This window comes from Sus scrofa, chromosome 6, assembly GCF_054392235.1.
Source record: "Sus scrofa isolate SSC_HxYL_T2T_F1_AM1 chromosome 6, Sscrofa_HxYL_maternal_Yorkshire_Landrace_v2.0, whole genome shotgun sequence".
NCBI classification, from domain to species: domain Eukaryota; kingdom Metazoa; phylum Chordata; class Mammalia; order Artiodactyla; family Suidae; genus Sus; species Sus scrofa.
In genome coordinates, this window is record NC_139388.1 from 123,446,245 (window position 1) to 123,464,384 (window position 18,140).

Sequence of the window (18,140 nt, forward strand, 5' to 3'; positions counted from 1 at the left end):
TGAGGAAAAAGACTGAAAAAGGGTAGATACGTAAATCTGAGTCACTTGGCTATACACTTGAAACTAATGCAATACTATACATCAGCTAGCAATAGAAAAAGAAAAAAAAAACCTTCTAAATAGGCCAGCAGCCTGAGACCATTATTACTGAATCAAATAGCTCCATGCCTCTTAGTGGCCCTCAGGATCTGTGTGGCACTGCTGTGTACTAAGTGATACAGAGTTCCCTTCTCATTCCTAAGATTTTGTTTCATTTTCTACTTATCATCATCTCCCCATGGCCTGTTTTATAGTCTCTAAACTAGCTTCTCTGCCTGGGGTCTGAAACCATTGGAGGCCATCCTCGTCATACTTAAGCCTGATTTTTGCCCATCCAAAATTTAAGATAGAGTGCTCAGTGAGGTGAGGGTCAGCTCTCTGGGGAATTCACGTATCTACACCCGTTATCTCACAGGGATGCCAGGTCAGTACCACTCAGCAGTAATTTCTGTTCCCACCTCTAAGGCTTGGTCATTTCTTAATCAGCCAAATTGGAAATAAGCAATGTCTGGTATAATCAAAACTAGGAGAATGTCTTTAATTATTTTCTCATTTTGGCTTTGGGATATTTGGTTCATTTTGCAGTGGCTTTCTCTCTCTCAATATTTCCTTAAGCTGAAATTAAAACTAATTTGCATGTCTTGACTGTAATACATGAAAAACAGTTTAAGTGGGAGCTCCAGTCTCTCCAGCCACAGAGCACCATGTGGCAAAGAGGCCATATTAGAATAGAATAAGTGATTGTGGGATGGGTTATCCATATTGACGCTTAAGAAAGGAGTGTCTGGCATTTCCACCGTGGCACAGTGGGTTAAGAATCTGACTGCAGTGGCTTGGGTCGCTGTGAAGGCGTGGATTTGATTCCTGGCCCAGGAGCTTCCATATGCCACGGGTACAGCCATTTAAAAAGAAGAAGAAAAAGAAATAAGAATAAGAAAGGACTCTCTACATTGGCAAGAAAAAAAAAATGCGTTTTTACATCATACAGACTACATATATAGCCATGCACCATAGGTTATTTACTGGTATACAAAATAGATGCTTGGTGCATTCAGTCTTTGTGAGAATGTGCCAGATTTTTCTGCCACATTTCAGTACAGGCACGAGATATTCTGTGGATTCAGAGAAGCCATAGAGCTCGTGGTGTCTGTGAGTATTTGGGTGGCTTACCTGGGCTGGAACAAGCTTCAGCATGAGCAGAGTCTGTATGCTGAAGGTGTCTGGCTGCCTGGTGAGTCTTATTCTTTCTACATCCTGAGGAACTGCATCTTGAATTACTGTTGATCTTCCAACAAGGAGCATGTATTAAAATGAACATTTTCATAATGACAGATATCTGTTAAGTGCATGTATCATCGTGCATCATGATGTTTGTAAATTTACTGCTTTGAGCCATATCTGCATAGCCATCAAGGCGGGATTAGTTTTTATGTGTGAGCACTTACTAAACTTAAAAGGAAATCTGAACTTGCGGTTCCTATAGCAACCACAGCTTAGACATGTTGCAAATCCATATAGATTAATGTATTTAAATCAAACTCCCATATACAAATATAGTGTGATGGATTTAGAGTTGCTATGGAAATTGATTCTGAGCTTTCTTTTTCCTTAGGGACTTTAGCATTCTGGCCTCAAAATGAGATTACTAGAAATATTAGAAAAATGATTTCAAAAAGGAAGCAACCTAAGAAGTAGAATAGAATAGAATAAAGTATTTGAATGATCATAATTAAATTCTTTTTTTTTTTTTTGGTCTTTTTAGGGCCACACACGCAGCATATGGCAGTTCCCATGCTAGGGTTCTAATCAGAGCTACAGCTGCCAGCCTACACCAGAGTCACAGCAACGCCAGATCCAAGCCTCGTCTGCAACCTACACCACAGCTCACAGCAACGCCAGATCCTTAACCCACTGAGCAAGGCCAGGGATTGAACCCGCAACCTGATGGTTCCTAGTTGGATTCGTTAATGCTGCGCCATGACGAGAACCCCCATAATTAAATTCTTAAGTGTAGATTTAAATAAATCCTCACAGCATTTTTCAGAAACTGTATCAAATATTTGAATACTCACACTCTCAATTATCTTTAATATTGGGTTCTCTAAGGCTGTTCGTACAACCTTAATAAGGTGACCATGTTTATTGATTTTATATGTTTAACATTTGTTTGCTCATGTAATCTACATAAGCATCACCTGTCACCTTTGGGGAAAGAAGAGTTGCTTTTACTTTCTCAGAAAAGTCAGTTTTGCTTTGTGGTTTTTAGGAGAAGCAGTGAAATATACCCATTTATAATGCTTTCTTTTACCCTTGTTCTGCTCTTGATTTTCGGGGCCAGAATATGGTCTTAGTTAGTGTCCCTTGAAAAGAATATGCATTCTGCAGTTTGTTGGCTTTATGGTGGTTTAGAAATGTCAATTAGGTCAAGGTGTTACTCAGATCATCTGTGTTTTTACTGATTTTTGTTGTACTAACAGTTGCTGCAAAGAGAGTATTGATATTGTGGAATTATCTATTTCTCCCTTTACTTCTCTTAATTTTGGTTTCCTGCATTTAGGGCTCTATTGCTAGGTGCATACACACTTAGGATTGTTGAGTCATCCTGATGAATTGACCTTTAAATTTTATGGGTGCCCCTCTTTATCTTTGGTAGTACTCTTTGTCTTGAAATCTGTATTATCTAATATTAATATAGCCGATCCAGTTTTCTTTTGCTTACTGTTTGCGTGGTATATCTTTCTCCATGATGGGTAAATTTCTGCCTGTCTTTGTCTTTAAAGTGTGTCTCATAATCAGCATGTGATTGGGTCTTGCATTTTTTTATTCATTCTGCTAATCTCTATACATTGGCATGTCCAACCCATTGTTAAGGTAATTATTTATTTGGTTAGACTTCGATCTACCATATTATCATTTTTTTCTACTGGCCCCTCTGTTTTTGTTTCTCTATCTCTCTTTTCCTGTTGTCTTCTGGATATTTAATGGAAATATTTTTAGCACTTCATCTTAATTTACCTATTGCCTTTTTAGTGGTTGCTCCAAGGATTACCAGATATATTCTTACCTTTTCACAGTATACTTAATATTATTCCACTTAAGGTAAAATGTGGAACCCTGGCAGCCCTTCTTTCCACTGTCCTTTGTTACAGCTGTCATATGTATTACATTATAAATATGTATATATGAAGTTCCCACTGTGGTGTAGTGGGTTAAGAATCCAGCTGCAGTGGCTTGGGTCACTGCGGAGGTACAGGTTCAATCCCTGGCACAGCACAGTGGGTTAAAGGATCTAGGTTGCAGCTGCAGCTTGGATTCAATCCCTGGGCCAGGAACTTCCATATGCCTAAGGTAATCAATCAGTCAATCAAGAAACATACTAACAAACATACATCATAAAGCCCACAAGACCGTGTTATAACTTATATATTAAACCAACCTAATATGGTAGGTTCTGAGCACTTGAAATGTGCTTACTCTGCATTGAAATGTGCTGTATGTATAAAATGCATGCTGGATTTAGAAAACTTGGTATGTGAAAAAATATACAACCAGTTAATAATTTCATATTGATTACATGAAGAAATTATAATTTGGATATATTGCATATATTTTGCATATGTTAAAATTAATATCTTAAGATTTTTTTAATATGGCTACTAGAAAATGTTTACTTTCATGGCTCCCATTATATTTCTGTTAAGCAGTGTGCTGCTTTAAATCACCATATGGATTTTAAAGAGATTAAGAGAAAAATGTTTATTTTTCATATTTTTAACCGTTTTCAGTGTTCTTCATTTGTTCCTAAACATCTGCGTTCCCTGCTCTTTTCATTCCTCTTCAGACTGAAGAATTTTTTTCAGTATTTCTTGTAGAGCAGGCGCAGTGGCAACACATTTTCATTTTTCTTTTTCTGTGAATATTTTTCTTTGCCCTTCCTTTTTGAAGAATATTTCCATAGATAAAGAATTCAGGCTGATCTTTTATTCCTCCCTCCCTTCCTCTAAAGATGTCTTTCCACTGTCTGTGGTCTCCAAAAATTAAAAAATCAGGCTAATTCTAATCACCTAGACATGTTATGTTGTTTTTCTCTGGGTACAGCGAAGACTCTGTGGCTTTCAGCGATGTGGCTGTGATGTGCCTAATCATGTTTCTCTTTGAATTTATCTTGTTTGGGAGTTCATTAAACCTCTTAAATCCATAAGTTTATGTCTTTTACCATCTTGGGGAGATTCTAAGCCACTACTATTTCAAATATTTTTTCAGCTCTATTCTCTCTATCCTGTTTTTCTGAGACTTCATTTCTCCATAAGTTAGAGCTTTTGAAATTAGCCCACAGGTCCCTGAGGCTCTGTTCCTTTTTTCCCCAGTATTCTCTCTATTCTTTTGATGGTTTCTATTAATGTCTTCAAATTTACCCTCTTTTTTCCTCTGTCACCTCTATTCTACTGGTGAACATTTTTTAACTTCAACTATTTTTTCAGTTTTAATTTTTTTTTCTTTGTCGAGATGGCCTACCTTTAATTTATTATAAGCATGCTTACTTCACTGGGAATGGTTATGATAACTGCTCTAAAGTTCCTGTCTGCTATTTCCACCATTCTGACATCTCATAGTTGGCATCTCCTGATTATCTTTTCCTTTGAGCATATGTTACATTTTCCTGATTCTTCGTATGTTAGCTTTTTATGGGACCTCCTTTTCCTTGTTATTGCCAAGATACAAGTCTTCATTTTCCTTTTGAGGAATTCCACCCTTTAAATACAAATGTTGATTTTACCCCAAAGCCATCATTTACTCCAAGAGATGCATATTTTTTCCATGTCTGCTCTTTAGACTAAAACAGTGCATAATGGCATTTGACTTCCCAGAACCTTGTTAGGATAGGCACAGGCACCGCCCTTTCACATCCCTTCATGGTTTCTCCATTGAGAGGAGTCATGCCCCCTATTTATTCTTTTTTTTTTCTTTTTTTTGTCTTCTTAGGGCCGCACCCTCGGCATATGAAGGTTCTCAGGCTAGGGGTCGAATCGGAGCCAGCCACAGCCAAAGCAACACCAGATCCAAGCCGCATCTGCAGCCTATGCCACAGCTCACGGCAACACTGGATCCTTAACCCACTGAGCAAGGCCAGGGATCGAACCTGCAACCTCATGGTTCCTAGTTGGATTCGTTTCCACTGCACCACTACAGGAACTCCATGCGTGTTTATTTTTACAACTCCCAGCCATCTCAAAGTCTCCAGTCACCTAACCACATACTGTACTCTCCGTACACCTACTTACTTCCAAGATCAAGTGTTAATTTTAAAAGATCACGCAGTCTCAACTCATAACGAGGAAGAGATGCGTTTTTCTAACCAGTCCCATAGTTAGCAAGACTTCTTTTTAAATAGGGGTAAGCTTTTCTCCTTATTATATGAACAGTGTATCTTTTGCTCAATCCCTGCCCCGTGTCAGCTTTGCATGTCCTTGACCTGGTCATATTGAGAAATCTCCCATTGCTTGGCTGTATACCAGTTAAAGGCTGCTCCCTTAGCTACGTTTAGGCCTGAAGAAAATGGGGAAAAAATTATAATGGCCCAATTAATTAAATTCTTAGAGGACATTCCCTACTCCCTGGAATGAGAGGGATACTGGTGGCTTCGTTCCTCCAGTTACACATCTATCATATGTGAAATGTATAAGCACTGAGATACTTTTCTCCTCAAAGACTAATTGAAACTCCGTTTCCCTCCCTTAATACTGGTAAAACCACAGCATTAAATATGAGCAGTGCTCTCTACCTTACCAGGATACCAACCAGCTGTGAGTTTGAAACATCGGACATAGAGAGCAAAGAGTCATGAAGAATTCAGGAGCTTCAGATAGGAATCTTCTGGCACTGCCTGTGGAAGAGGCCAAGGGCTTCTTGCAAGGAAGAGCCATGAATTTTTCTTTTCCATCCCAGTTTGTTCGCTTAAGGAGACATTGCCATCAACAGAGGATTTACTAATTCAGTTTATAATTTTTAAGTTATGTTGGCTTTTTGGAATCAAAGTATGTCATGGTTTGGTTTGGTTTTTTTAAAACCAGAATTTTTTAAAGCTTAGAGATCAAAACCTACAAAATGTTATGCTATTATTGTGTAACTTTTAAAATCTAGATCTAATATGAAGAGAACTTCTAAAGAAAGTTAGGGAAAGGGAAATTTAAAATCTAGAGGGAGTCATCAGATATAGAGGGAATTAGCAAGAATCTGTTGAATACATTAAATGCCAGCTATGGTTCTAAACGCTTGATGCTCAGTTTAGCTTCACAACAATCCTAAATGATGGACAGATCCCATCATACCCCTGTTTCAGAACTGAGGAAACTGACACGCAGGGAGGTCCTGTAACTCATCAGCATCCCACTCCAGAAATAGGGTCCAGAGCCCAGTGCTCTTTAACCACTGTATTACCTCTTTAAATAGAATGGCTGTGGTCTTGTGTTATGTTCTTATCTCCTCCCCACACTATACTGAACCGCAGTAAATGTTCACAAATCAAATTCAAATTGCACAGTGAATGGAGGAAATAAAAGGCCCTCCAGTGTTGTAAAGGCTTGAAACAGAGTACATGCGATTCTGTTCCAAGGGCATTTATTTTTTAAAAGACCAATAATTTTTAAATGTTCATAAACATTCCCATTCACCCTTGCGACAGGCTCCTGGGTAACAGTCGCTATATTTTATATACATTTGTAAATGCAAGAAACATTAAACCACTTGTCAGACCTCAAAAGGCAGTGACTTAGCATTCATTTCTGTTTCCACGAGCAGAGTATCACAAAGCCACCAGTGAACCCTTTTCTTCTTTATTACTGGTGCCTTTCTTTGTACCTTGGTCTGGCATAGAAAACAGTTTTGACCTAAAGAATTTTCTAGACTCCCTTTGAATTGTGTGAACCACAATGTCAGCCAGTTCTGTCTTGTTCAATCACTGTTTCGCCATTGCCTGACACATAGAAGTTTCTCAGTTAGTACTTGTTGAATTGATTTGAATTGAGTCACTGCCATGTCCATCTGGATCAAGGAAAAGGCAGCACGTAAGCCAGTCATGGCTGTTTTTGATGTTTTCTCCAGTCATCTCCATCACCCGAGGAACCCCTTGCACTGTAGCTTAGAAAACAGCCACACAGTAGCTCAGAAAATACTTCTTAAACAGTAGTTCCTATTTATTGGATTCCTTGCCCTTTCATGAAAGCTTTACTCGAATTCTCATCCTCTCAGTCTTTCAACAGATATTTGTTAAGGCACTGTAGGAGATTCTAGAGAATCACAAGGATTCCAGGAAGTTACAGCCTAGTGAAGAAGTCTGGCACTAAATAGACAATAACATTAACATGGAAAAAAAAAAACATTAAAATGAGGCAGGTGCCATCAGGATGTGTAGGAAGACCACATGAGCTGCCTTTGTGTTTTCTAGAAAGGCTTCTTAGAAAACAGTGAGGTTTGACTGAGATTTAAGGAATGCATGGAACTTAGCCAGATGAAGGGTATGGAAAACAGCATTGTAGGCAGAGAGAACAGAATGTGGCCGTCAAGGAGTTCCCATCATGGCTCAGTGGTAATGAATCTGACTAGAATCCATGAGAATGCAGGATCTAATATGAAGAGAACTTCTAAAGAAGTTCTCACTCAGTGGATTAAGGATCCAGTGTTGCCCTGAGCTGCAGTGTAGGTCTCAGATGCAGCTTAGATCTGGCGTTGCTGTGGCTGTGGTATAGGCTGGCAGCTGCAGCTCTGATTCAACCCTAGCCCGGGAACTTCCATACGCCACAGATGCAGCCCTTAAAAAAAAAAAAAAAAAAAAGTGTCTGACAGTCAAGAGAGAGCAAGCTCTATATATTCAGTGAAGTGCATATTATTGCATGTGGACATTGAGCTGTGAGGCTGCAGAGGTGAGGCCAGGCCCTCGTATGAAGGGTTCAGAGGTGGTATTCATGTTCTGTTGCTACAAAATAACTACTACAAAGTTAGCAGCCTAAAACACACATGTATTGTGTCACAGATTCTAAAGTCCAGGCACAGCTTAGCTATGTTCTCTGCTTAGGGTCTCACCAGGCTGTGGTCTAGGTATCTGCTAGGGCTATGGTCTAACCAGAGGCTCAACTGGGGAAGACTCTCTTGAGCTGTTGGCAGCTTCCTTGAGGCTGCAGGACACAGGCTTCAGTTTCTTGCTGGCAGCTGCTCTTTGTTCCCAGAGGCCACCTGCAGTTCCTTGCCATGGGGAGCTTCTCCAACATGGGTGCTTGCGGTGGCAGGTACTTCATCAAGGACAGTGATGGGGTTTGGGGGAATCTCTCTAGTATGTCTGGCAACAAAGCAGAGTCAGAGTGTCCCATGAGATTACACGTGATGGGAGTGACATCCCTTCATCTTTGCCATATTTTCTTGGTTAGAAGCAAGTCACAGGTCCCACCCACACTCTAGGGGAGAGGATTAGACAAAGGTGGGAACACCAGGAAGTGAAGGTCACTATGGGGCAGTCACCTTGAGTTCTCTAGTCACAGAGGCTTATGCTTTATTATGGGGACTCTGGGGAGTCATTGAAATGTTTTAAGTACAAAAAGATAAGCCGTTACAGCCAACCGTGTAGGAGAGGAGGGTGGCCCGAACAAAGGTCACGGTCATGTGGGTTTTCTGGAGGTTTATCAGCAAAACTTGATGATGACAGGATATGAGAAGCAAAGGGCAGGGAAAGCCAAGGATAAATGATGCACAAGTTTCCAGCTTGGCCATTGGTTGGTGAGAGCAGAAAACCTGGAGCGAGAGCCAATTGGAGTAGATGAGAGTGGATGACTCCAGTGGGGCTCAGCTCTGGTTCTCACCTCCCTGAGCTCCAGCTGTTCTTCGGCCTCAGACTGTGTCTCTCTTTGCCAGGGAGTCTGGGTAAGAGTGTGTTCATGGAGCATAGCAGACCTCCCCACCATCAGCAAAATAGCCTCAAACACCTAGTCTTGCCAGTGGAGTTAGTAGGGCCCTGAACATCATAAAGGAACTAAGTAGCTGTGTTCCCCCAAAATGGCCATCTTAGGTTGTAAGGTTTTTGCTTAAATGACTGCTGTGTGCCGGGAGCACGTGACACCGTGATGTTGTCATGGTGACGCCTGTGTGTCTTTATTCTCAGTGGGCTGGCTCAGTTCTTTGGGCTTTTTCAACCACCAGCTTTCTTTATTGCTGCAGTAAACAGGCAAGGGTGTGTTCCCCTCAATTATTGTTGGGATTCTGGGGCATGTTGTTTTCATGGGGGTGAGAAGTTGCTCCGAGAACAATATAAAAACAAGAATTTTGAACTAAGGTAGTAATTGGTTGGCACCTAATGTGTTTCAAAGCACACCTAACTTTCTACCAGGATGTGAGCGGTGTGAGAAGTCAGTTTATCCAAAGAAACATATAGCACATTCAGATAACTACTTCAGAGTCAGAATTTTTAATATTTGAGCCATTTCAGGGTGAGGAGTTCTTTCCTGCATTTTTTCCCCCCTCTGAAAAATTCTCCGAAACCAGAGTGACTCAAACAGAGCCTGGAAAATACTGGAGAATCACATGATGGCTAAAAATAAGCACAGCATCTCCAGCGGGGACAGTAACCAGGGCAGAAGTAACTCTGTTCTTAAATGCTCACACTTGGCTGGATGTGCTCAGTGGATCGGGCCCCCTTGCTCACCTCAGGGGCAGGCTTTGTGACCACTGGCCCCAGATGCCTCAGGCCCTGGCTCTCAGCCTGGCTCCCTGGCCCGCTCCCCCAGGGCAGGGCTGGTTAACACTCTGTGTAATGACCGGGGGCAGTGGGCTGAGAGGAACACGGACTGACTCACAGCTCTTGTCACTGCTGCCTCCTCCTTCAGCCCTCCCCTTGGAACTAATAGCAGATGCCGCTGATCCCAGAATGTCTTTTGGCTGCTGTCAGTGTTGCAAAACCTGAGTTGTGCTAAGTAGCCAGATACTGGTGTCTGTTCTGTAGGGTGTATCATAGCGTTCTCTAAACTGTGGCATTGTAAACGTTTTACCCAAAAGAAAACTCATCTTGGGCACTCACTGCTTGCACCCAGCGGGAGTGACTGCAGTAGCCTCTCAATAGGCAGAGTGAGCCTCCTAAAAGCCAAGTCGGGGCAGGTCACTCCTCTGCCCAGGACCCTAGAGCGGCTTCCCTCTCCCACCAGAATGAAAGGCGACGTCCTAGCAGGAGTTCCAGCACCTTACAGACCTTCTCTCCTCTGGCAGCGCCCTCGCGCACTGCTCCAGCCTCCGGCCCGGCAGCTGAGCAGACAAGGCAGGGCCTTTGCACTGATGCTAGGCCTTTCCTCTGCCTGGAACGCTCTGCTCCCTGGAAGGCCAGCCTCATCTCTCTCAGGTGGTTGCTGAAGGCTGACTTTCCCAGTGAGGCCTTGGGCAAGTCAGAGGGACTCCTGCCACTGGCTGGTGCTTTGCGGGGATCTTGGAAATGGCAGCCGTGGAGCTGTTATAAGAGATGCTGGCTTCCGTGAGAAGGAGGCTTTGAGCTGGGTGATCCCCACGCCTGGCTCTGGTCTCCTTGTGTCCATGCTGGGCAGCTGTGTGACGGCCACCAAGAGGACTCGACTCGGGGTGTTTGACCCTTCTGCTTCTGGGTGGATTCATGGAAGTCCTGTGGGTCTGAGTGAGGGGCTGAGACCAGAGGGGATCACGATGGATGCTCAGGCTTTCCCTGAAGTTCCTCTTTAAAGCTGCCTCTTGCCCACCTCTGCCCAGCACTCCTCACCCCTGCCCTGCCTCACTCTTCCCCCTGGCATCTACTTTTCAGTTTATTATATCACTTACTAATGTATTAATGTTATCATTATCTAATTCCCCCGTTAGAACGTAAATTCCACAAGGACTGGCATCTTTTGTGTCTCAGTTGTTTTATCCCAAGTGCCTGTAGCTTTCCAGGTACACGTTAGGAGTTCAGCAAATGTTTGCTGCAGGAATGAGTGGATCAGGGTAATTTTAGAAGGTACACTGATTTTCACAGCGTGCACCAAATGGTAGAATCCATGCTTGGGAGCCCACCGCTGGGTTATCAGTTAACCAATTATTACGAAGATTTTCTTTAAATCGCAAGAGTCCTTATTATTTCAGCGGTTTGGTTTTTATTTCGCTCCTGTCTAGAAATGGGAAACCTGTGTGCTTTCTCATCGTCATTTGAATCAGGCCTTATTTGCTGAGCAATAATAATAAGCTACACTTACTTAACTGCGTGCCGGGCTCTTGTGTAGGAACTTTCCATGTATTAACTCACGCACTCTTCCCAGCTCTGGGGAGGAGGCACTGCTGCTATTTATGGGGAACATAAAGAAATTCAGGTGGCAATGAAAGTCACACAACTCAGCAAGTAGCAGAGCCAGGATTCCTACGAAGGCTGCCTGGCTGCCGGCTCCCCGCTCTTAACCACCGCCTCCCTCCCTCGGGGAAGACGAAGGACACCCAGTTCCTTACCAGGGCTTCATGCCCACAAGACTGATGTGGTTCTGCCCGCCCTGTGGAGCCGCACCCCCCAGCTGCTCAGAAGAGGAGCCACCCACTTTTATAAGCTGACACTGAAGCAGCCAAAAGGAAGAGCCCAGTTTTGTCTGCTGCACTGGTGGGATGGAAGCCATAAGGGCTCTGAACTACTAATTTGGGAGTTAAAAAACCAACCTCTTGATGATCTCATGAATCAGGGCATCCTCAAACCCCTGTTAAAAGGTCCATGTGGACAGAATGTTGGCCACTGAGGTGCTTTTATTTTGCCCTCAGGGCAGAGCAGATTACAGAACCTACGAGGTGAGGGTAGGGAGGCCTTGTCAAAGGAAAGTGTTAGACCTTGAATTTGCAGTGGTCAGAGTTGTGTGGGAGCTGTCAGTCATTCTGTGTTATGACAGCTCTGGTGTCAGTTTGGTCACTTAGGAAACCCTCTTTGGGAATTCTCTTGTTTTGTTTTGTTTTTATGACTTTTTAGGGCTGCACCCTCCACCTATGGAGGTTCCCAGGCTAGGAATCGAATTGGAGCTGCAGCTGCGACCTACACCACAGCTCACGGCAACGCTGGATCCTTAACCCACTGGGCGAAGTCAAGGATCAAACCTGTGTCCTCACAGTTACAAGTCGGTTTAGGTTAGTTAACCATTGAGCCACAACGAGAACTCCAGAATTCTCTCTTTTCATCGGTCCAGCCCCATACTGTCCCCCCCAGCAGTGGCCTAATTCACTGATTTATTTTAACCAGGCTCATTGTCTCAGTTAAAAAATAAAAACCTGTTTGCCAATGGGAATAAGGAAGCGAGGTCGGGTCCATCCACAAATGGTTAATCAGGGTAGGTATGAAGTATCTTCTGTCATGTTTTGGTTCTGTGGGATTTGGTTTGGTTTTTTATTGAGACATAATTGACATAGAACATTAGTTTCAGGTGTATATGATGTGACATTTGCATATATTGTGAAGTGATCATCACAGTAAGTCCAGTTAACAACCATCACCACACATAATTAGAAGTTGGTTTTTTTTCTTGTTATGAGAACTTTTAAGCTCTGCTCTCTTAGCAACTTTCAAATATGCAATACACCATTATTCCCTCTGGGCACCGTGCTGTACAGTACATCCCGGGGACTTAATTTATACCTGGAAGCTTGCACCTTTTGACCCCCCTTCACCCATTTTCATTACCCCCCATGGTGTTTTTAATTGAGTGTGTGGGGGGGGGAATACACTCTCAAATAGGGAAGAAGTCGGGAATGCCCAGAAGAGTGGTTGCTTCCTGTGTGTGTTTTTAATGTCTCTGTGGTTCTTTTTTTTTTTTTTTTTTTTTTTTTTTTTTTTTTTTTTTTTTTTTTTGTCTTTTTGCCATTTCTTGGGCCGCTCCCACGGCATATGGAGGTTCCCAGGCTAGGGGTCCAATCAGAGCTGTAGTCCCCGGCCTATGCCAGAGCCACAGCAGCGCTGGATCCGAGCCGCGTCTGCAGCCTACACCACAGCTCACGGCAACGCCAGATTGTTAACCCACTGAGCAAGGGCAGGGACCAAACCCGCAATGGATTCGTTAACCACTGCACCACGACGGGAACTCCATGTCTCTGTGGTTCTTGTCAGCAGTGTTAATGTCATATTTTTAAGCTCCTCTGTTTATGATTTGGGCAGAAAGAATATAGCAGATTATGTGAGAAGAATTTCCAAATTCCATCAGAGCCCCGACCGTGAAGGATAAAAGTCAAATATAAAAAAAGGACAAAGTGCTCTTATTTGCTTCATCGTTGTGAATTCATTGGGCCTCATAGGCTCCAAATGTTGCAGCACTTTCCGTAAACATTAAGCAAGCTACTAATTATTGACATTGGACATAGCAGTGCTCCGGCTTCACTAAGGCAGTGAATGAGGCTACTCTTTGCTTCTTGCAACTATAGTTTAAAATGTCCTAGAACATATTTATACCCCAAATCCTGAAGGCATTAATTAAGACACAACTGCTCAAAGACTAGCATTGTAAATCATGTCCGCATTCAGTGGGTAAAGTCAGAGAATTACAGGGACTTGTACAGTATTTATGTCTCTTTTCCTCTGTTTCTGAAACTCCTTTTTATTTTGAAAGGGGAAATGAGGGCGAAAGAGAAAAACTTGAGAGAAAAATGATTCTTGTAAAACAGGGCTACCACTAATTATGTTTTCTGGACATCATCAAATGCAGCTTGACCAAAAAAAAAAAATTGAAATGTGTGATAGCTGCAAAAAGAAAAATTTATATCTGTATTATAGCCAAAGTAGCTGTACTCTTTTTTTTTCTTGGTTTTTCTTTTTAGGGCTGCCCACAGCACATACAAGTTCGCAAGCTAGGGGTAGAATTGGAGCTGCAGCTGCCTGCCCACACCACAGCCCCAGCAACACAGGATCTAGGCTGCATCTGTAACCTACACCATAGCTCTTGGCAATGCCATATCCTTAACCCATTGAGCAAGGCCAGGGATCAAACCCAAATCCTCATGGAAGCTAGTTTGTTTCCACTGAGCCCAACAGGAACTCCATGAACTCTCTTTTAAAGCCATTATGTGGAGTTCCCGTCGTGACTCAGTGGTTAATGAATCTGACCAGGAACCATAAGGTTGTGGGTTCAATCCCTGGCCTTGCTCAGTGGGTTAAGGATCTGGCGTTGCCGTGAGCTGTGGTGTAGGTCGCAGACGCAGCTCGGATTCCGTGTTGCTGTGGCTCTGGCGTAGGCTGGTGGCTACAGCTCCAATTCGACCCCTAGCCTGGGAACCTCCATATGCTGCAGGAACGACCCAAGAAATGGCAAAAAGACAAAAGAAAAAAAAAAAAGCCATTATGTAAATGTTTTCCATGTGAGCATCAGTGTGCAGAGAGGCGTGAGAAGGCCCAGAAGTGGACTTGGGGGCATCTGGGGAGGCATGGAGGCCACTTTGAGAACCCCAGTGTTAAAAGCCAGGATTAGATGCTCTCAAGGACATCATTGGGTCACTTCACAAAACTGGAGTACAAATTTAGCTTATGGGAAAATATTACATCAGTGTTCAGTTTACTGACATTGGTAATAGTACCACTTTTTATTATTGCAGCCCCGGTAAGTGATGAAAAAATATCTGGCACCCCAAGCCTGGTTCATCTCAGGGTCTGGTTTTTTGAAAAAATGTAGACTTTTAGAACAAATCAACAAAAACCCAGTTCGTAACTGTCTAATGCTTAACGGTCTGTCTGTCTAAACTGATATAATCCAGGATTATTGTACAAAGTTAAACCATGAAATCATTAAATATAATGAGTAAAAGATTTCATTTTCATCTTTATGAATTTTAGTATTTTAGCATTTTCTATTTCTCAATGTGGGTTAATCCTGTGATAGCTGTGAGGGGTAAATTACTTCCATAGCAAATTGCAGTTTGTGAGGATTTCAACAGCTCTGGTCACATTCTTTTGAAAATGAGCGTTAGGTGTGTGGTTAATTTTTTTACAGTGATATTTATTAGCAGTTTATTTTTGCCAACATTTTCATTAGGATGGTGATTGCTAGGGGTGACTGCACAGGTTTTGAGGACGTGCACAGGTTTTTAAAAACTTCGAACCCCCAATACTAAGATCTTCCCTAAGAGAGGTGCTTCCTGTTCCTTCTCTGCATTTGTTCATTAGAAGGTAACCTGTGCTGACCTGTCATATCCTCATTCATCAGACAGTATTTCCCTCTATTTTCAGTTTCTTTGCAAACAACTTAATCAGAATTTCAAAACTCCTTTCTTTTAATTTTGAATTTCAAATACTAATTACTTAACTGAGCTAGTAACATTTTTTGCAGTTTTCCATTCTTCATCTAGCGTGTGAGTGACTGTTGGGATGGTGAGGGGATGGGAGGTGGGCAGAAGCGTTTCTTTCAAAGATATATATATAGGTGGTGGGGCATGGACCAAACCCCCCTTCTCCACTATGCCCACCCCACCCTGCAGCAGGCAATGCCAGGTCTGATTCTCACTGCCTTCATCTTTCTCCTCTCAGAGGCCCTGGGGCTTCATGCACATGTCAGGGTGAAGGATGTGGGGCCCTGCACCCCAGCTGCCCTTTAGAGGATCTGGGCAACACAGATGCCACTTTAATGCCAAGACCCTACAAAGTTGGGCTTTTTAAGTAGCCAGGGATGTGTTTCCTCAGGAAAAAGCTGGAACTGGGACAGCGTCAGTGACTGTAGCGGCTCTGGCCTCTGCTGTGAGCCACCCAGCATCTCCCGTGACCCCATTTCCCTTGCAGCCAGCTTCCTCTGCTTATTTTTAGTTTTGCTTCCCTGATAACTTGGCCTTTCATGGGCCTTTGGCTTGCCATGACCCCTTCTACTTTCATTTCATATCAAACACTTCAGATTTTTTCCAAGTTGCATTTGATATCTTGGAAATATAATTAATGGTAACGGTGTTTTGCAAGCAGTCAGCTTCTTTTCCTTCTATGTTTTTAAGATTTACGTGAGACTGGAAAAGGCAGAGTGTAAGAACATGAGTGTCAGCTCCTGCAACCAGGTCTGTCAGAATTGCCTTCCTGCTTAGGAAGGCCTGCCTGGAGGAGTGGGTGGGTCAGTTACTCTCTAGAGAAACCCCACCCACTATTTTCTTCAGAAGGGCATGGACATGAACATGGCAGAGGCTTGGGCAGCCTGGCACAAACCACCTTGTGGGCTATTTTCTACTCTCTAGAGAAATCCCACCCACTATTTTCTTCAGAAGAGGCATGGACATGAACATGGTAGAGGCTTGGGCAGCCTGGCACAAACCACCTTGCTCCTCCCTGCTAAGAGTTAACCATTTAGGGACTGATTTTACCCACATGAACTGTCTTGAGTCCATCTATATAAGGCCTAAGTAATGATGGAAAGTGAACTTGAAAGCAAGTAAGAGCTCTCTTTCTGGAGCCTGGTGGGTTTTATTCAGTTTCCTTCAGATATTGCGGGCCCTCGCTATTGGCGACTTTGAGGTTGGCATCAGCTCCTCAAGCTTTTCCTGTGATCTTTACCCTGGATCCATACCTCTCTGGGTTCTTTCGTGAGTTATAAAAACTTACTGGGAGTTCCCATCTTGGCTCAGTGGTAACGAACCCAACTAGTATCCATGAGGATGCGGGTTCAATCCCTGGCCTCACTCAGTGAGTTAAGGATCCAGTGTTGCCGTGAGCTGTGGTGTAGGTCTCAGGCATGGCGTGGAACCTGCGTTGCTGTGGCTGTGGTGTAGGCTGGCAGCTGTAGCTCTCATTCAACCTGTAGCCTGGGAACTTCCATATGCTGCAAGTGCAGCCCTTAAAAAACAAACGAACAAACAAAAAAAACTTACTATTGTATGTCTTCTCTGGATCAGGCGTTGTGATTGGCCTTGAAAACATAGACTGGTAAACAAAACAGATGCAACTTCTACCTCATTAGCGTTTAAGTCTAATGGGAGAAGCGGGCATTAAATAAACCGCCGTAACCATTAACTGTTGATGGGTCTGTGTGGAGGTGTTTGTTTGGGTGCAGTGGCCTCTCTGAGCAGCCTCCTTTAAGCTGAGACCCAAAAGATGTTAGACTTTGTCACCTGAGGAGGGGAGGATTTCAGTTTCAGGCAGAGGGAATGCAGCCAGAATCATACTCTCTGGAGTGTGTTCAGAGTAGTTGGTCTTGTTGCTGAGAATGCTGAGTGTGGCCATGCCTGGGCTTTTTTTTTTTTTTTTTAATGTACATTTATTTGCTTTATTTTTTAGATCCCACTTGTCAGTGATAACACAGAGTATTTGTCTTTCTGTGTGGGCATTCTTTTTTTTTTTAATTTTGAGTTAATGTTTCCCCTGTAAATGTTTTCTTAATTTTTAAAAATTTTTTATTAAGCGTATAGTTAAAAAAAAAAAAAAAAAAAAAAGGAGTTCCCGTCGTGGTGCAGTGGTTAACGAATCCGACGAGGAACCATGAGGTTGCGGGTTTGGTCCCTGGCCTTGCTCAATGGGTTAACGATCCGGCGTTGCCGTGAGCTGTGATGTAGGTTGCAGACATGGATCGGGTCCTGAGTTGCTGTGGCTCTGGCATAGGCTGGCAGCTACAGCTCCGATTCGACCCCTAGCCTGGGAACCTCCATATGCCGCAGAAGGGGCCCAAGAAATAGCAAAAAAAAAAAAAAAAAAAGTGTAGTTGATTTACAGTATTGTGCCAATTTCTGCTAGACAGCAAAATGACTCAGTCATACATATATATATACATTCCCTCTCTTATATTATCTTCCCTCATGATCTATCCCAAGAGACTGGATATAGTTCCCTGTGCTATATAGTAGGACTTCATTGCTTGTCCAGTCTACATGTAATAGTTTGCATTGACCAACCCCAAACTCCCAGTCCATCCCACTCCCTCTTCTCCTCCCCCTTGGCAACCACAAGTCTGTTCTTTATGTCTCTGAGTCTGTTTGTTTTGTAGATAGATTCACTTGTGCCATATTTTAGATTCTGCATATATGCATTTGTCTTTCTCTTTCTTACCTCACTTAGTATGAGAATCTCTAGTTGTATCCATGTTGCAAATGGCATTATTATTTTTTAGGGCTGAGTAGTATTCCATTGTATATATGTACCACATCTTCTG

General features: G+C 42.9%; 1 protein-coding gene across 3 annotated transcripts in view; it reads left to right on the forward strand.

Moving 5' to 3' along the window:
• MAPRE2 (microtubule associated protein RP/EB family member 2) overlaps positions 1–18,140 on the forward strand; it is a 170,419-nt gene that overhangs the window by 134,443 nt on the left and 17,836 nt on the right. The gene's annotated exons all lie outside the window — the stretch shown is intronic.